General features: G+C 36.7%; 1 non-coding gene across 1 annotated transcript; it reads right to left on the reverse strand.

Moving 5' to 3' along the window:
* Positions 1-585: 585 nt before the first annotated feature.
* On the reverse strand, positions 586-689 carry LOC117284823. Its single transcript, XR_004515901.1, has one exon. It is a non-coding gene; the product is annotated as a U6 spliceosomal RNA (small nuclear RNA).
* Between the last annotated feature and the right edge of the window lie 2,832 nt (positions 690-3,521).

Genomic DNA, 3,521 nt, shown 5'->3' on the forward strand with positions numbered 1-3,521 from the left:
TCCAGAAGCCTTACTACTAAACCTCTAATTAACAGTGTGAAGTGCTTAGGAAAGCAGTTCCACAAGTTGGCTAATATTTCTTTAAAGCAAATGACTGCTTCTAAGCTTAGCCTTACAAGGTATTTTGCCTGAATTGAAAATATAAGTATTTCATTACTGTGTGCAGCTCTGTGTTGAACCAGCCGGTTGTTGTCACACCCACCAAAAACAATTGCTTCTCCTTCATCACTGGAACAAGCCGTGCTTTATCTTCGGATAAATAGCCATACCCTGCAAAAAATATTATCTTGTTTTTATATACACAGACACTGAGTTTGCCCTTTGATGATGGAGGAATTCCTTGGCAATCAGCTTTCCCTCTGCAATACTCTGACCACCTTGAATCCAGCATGTAGAACTTATTTGTGTTGCCTTTTGAATGGTGCCCTCCAAACAAGTCCAGCACTCTGTCCACACACATGGTGCAGCTGCCTGACATCAAGGTGGAAAATCACCCTCGGTGTTAATTTTCTTCCTGAGGGGGTCAAACTGAATGCATATAAGATTCCCAAAAGGTAAGACATGCACAGATCTGTCAATTATTCTAAAAATATGGAATGCTTCGTGAGTTTGCATGTCATCCTTGCACAGGGGTCATGCTAATTTCTGTATCGTTCCAGTTTTAGTATATGTGCTGCCAAAGTGAGCACTCTTCTTAATATTTTGAGAACCATATTCAACAAGAGTGGTGATAGTGGTCATCCTTGACTTGTTTCTGATTTTAGAGAGAAAGCTTTCAGTTTTTCCCCATTTAATATGATATTGGTGGTGGTTTTGTCATAAATGGCTTTTATTAGATTGAAATAAGGTCCTTTACCTATTTTCTTCAGTGCTTTTAATCATAAAAGGATGTTGTATTTTGTCAAAGGCTGTGTATTTTTGAAAATTAATTTTATTGATACATTTTAGTTAAGCAATATAATGACATTCATCATTGGTGATTTGTACGTTTACATAATATATATCTTGATTCTTATTGTTTCCCATTCCCCTGTCTGCCCTTCAATCCCTCTACTCATCCCTATTTACAAAGATTTCGTTTCCATTGTTTGGTTTTCTCATGTTAATTCCAATCCCCTTTTTCTTTTCCCGCAGCCCTCCAACTTCCCTTTCCCCTTTTCATCTTTTCTTCCTATTTCATAGGAAAACTTTAAGTTTCTCACACCAGAGAAACACATGAATGTCATATTTATTTCACTTAAGAGTATGGCCTCAAAGTGCATCCCAAAGGCTGTGTATTGAGATGAAGGCTTTTTTTCTGTGTGTATAGAGAAGATCATGTGATATTTGTCCTTCTTTTTGTTTATATGATATATTATATTTATTGATTTGCACATGTTGAGCCATCCTCTGGGGTAAAGCTACTTGTCATGATGTATGATTTGTTTGATGATTTGTTGCATTCTGCTTGTTATTATCTTGTTGAGGATTTCTGTATCTATGTTCATTAAAGAGATTGGCTAATAGTTCTCTTTTTTGGTTGGATTGTTGTCAAATTTTGAAATCAGAGCAACGGTAGCTTTCAGGAATGACTGTGGGAGTACTCCCTCCCTTTCAATTTCATCAAAAGCTTTGAGGAGCATTGCTGTTAGAACTTCCCTGAAGTTTTCATAGAATTCAGCAGTGAACCTGTCCAGATCTGGGCTTTTCTTAGTTGATAGGTTATTTATTACTGCTTCAATTTCATTACATTATTGGATTATTCAATGTTTTTAAATCTACTTCATTTAATTTCACAGAGTTGAGAGGTTTTGGAGGCATTTCAATGGCTTATCTTCTCATGTTTCTAATTTTTTTGTTTATTTATTTGTTTTGTTTTGAGCCTTGTGGATTTATTGCAATACAAAGTTTTGCTTCTACAGTAAATCCCCAACTTACAAATGAGTTCCATTCCAAGAGAATTGCTTATGATTTGGATTCATTCATAGGCCACCAAATCATGTCTTATGCAGTACACTTGTGAAAGTTCACAACTAGACTGTTTGTAAGTAGAGGATTTAATGTAGTATGAAGACCTCTCTAGTTAATGTCTATTTTTTCTAGTGTCCTGAGGGTATGGCTAAATACTGGCCTTTTCCCCAGTCCCCAGATCCAACCACTTCCATTTACCTGAGAGGTGAAGCTGCAGCACAATTGGCCCAAGTGCCCAGTTCTCCCAGAATGAATCATGGTATTGTCAATGACCCCAGTACAATCTACATATTGGCATCTTAAGAAAACCAATTATAGCCATGGCTGTCACCTTGGCTATAATATCAATTATGAGCATCATTTGTAGCACTAAGTGCAAACCAAATATTGACAAACCCTAAGGACCAATAAAGTGTCACCCTTGTCCATCGAAAAACAGATAAAAGGAGAAAAAAGAACAGAAAGAAGAGTTGACTCTGTCATATGGAGGAAGCCTCATTCCTTAGGCATGGGTCAGCTTTTTCACGTGAGCATGGTACACCACTCCTGTGGCACAGATTGGCTCTCTGTACAATAGTTATTTTTTTCCCTCATCGAGTTTATTGGTACATTTTAGGTATACAGTACAGTTACTTTCATCACTGGGATCTTGTACCTTTACATGACAGGTCTTGGTTCTCATTTTTTCCCCTTGTCCCTGCCCTCCCTTCACCCCCTCCCCCTTTACAAACACTTAATACAATAGTCATTTTTAAATGGCTTTCTTACTTTTAATCTTATCCTTCTCAAATCCCTTCTCTATAAATGCTACATGCATTATGTAATGCTACATTGCATAATCCAAGAAACAGTCAAATTTTTCAATGTAGTACCCCTATGAACCAGACTGGTTTTTAAAAATGCAAATATGATTGAGTGTATATTCTATTTAAAACTCAAGGACAGCCTATGAAGTACAGGATAAATTTTAAGTTTCTTCACATTCCATTAAAGTACTCCACGATTCTGACCTTAATAACCTCTTGTCCTTCACTTTATGTTCTTTCTATTTTCTTCACTTCATGTTCTATCCAAATAGAATTATTCTCACAATTTACTGGTAACATCATGAATTTTTTCTCCTTCAAATATCATCTTCCCAGTATCCCTACTCCTTAATCATTTTTCAAACAAATAATTTCTATTTCTACTTCAAAACTAAGTTCAAACAATCTCCTTCGGGACACTTATTCTGAACCTTGGCCCTCAGCTCAGGCTGGTCCAGAAATATACCTCTTCTCTTATAGCACTTATAATACTCTATGATTATTGCATCTGTATGTTAATCTGCCTTTCTGAGTATGAGCATCTTAAGGGCAGATGTTCCATGTCTTCAGCATCTAGCCAAGTAAGTGCCTTTCCAGGCTGATTTGCCTCAAATGAAAGGCACACTCTACCTAAACTCAGGATAGAAAATCACTTCTCAGAAATCCTCTTACAACTGTTCACAGTGACAAAAAACATGTCTGACAAGTAGCTTCAAAAGAGAAGAGGAAAATGATAAATAGGTCCAGGGTTTACATGAAGCTAGT

The sequence above is a fragment of the Fukomys damarensis genome, unplaced genomic scaffold, assembly GCF_012274545.1.
Source record: "Fukomys damarensis isolate Sample0158 unplaced genomic scaffold, DMR_v1.0_HiC HiC_scaffold_39, whole genome shotgun sequence".
NCBI lineage: Eukaryota > Metazoa > Chordata > Mammalia > Rodentia > Bathyergidae > Fukomys > Fukomys damarensis.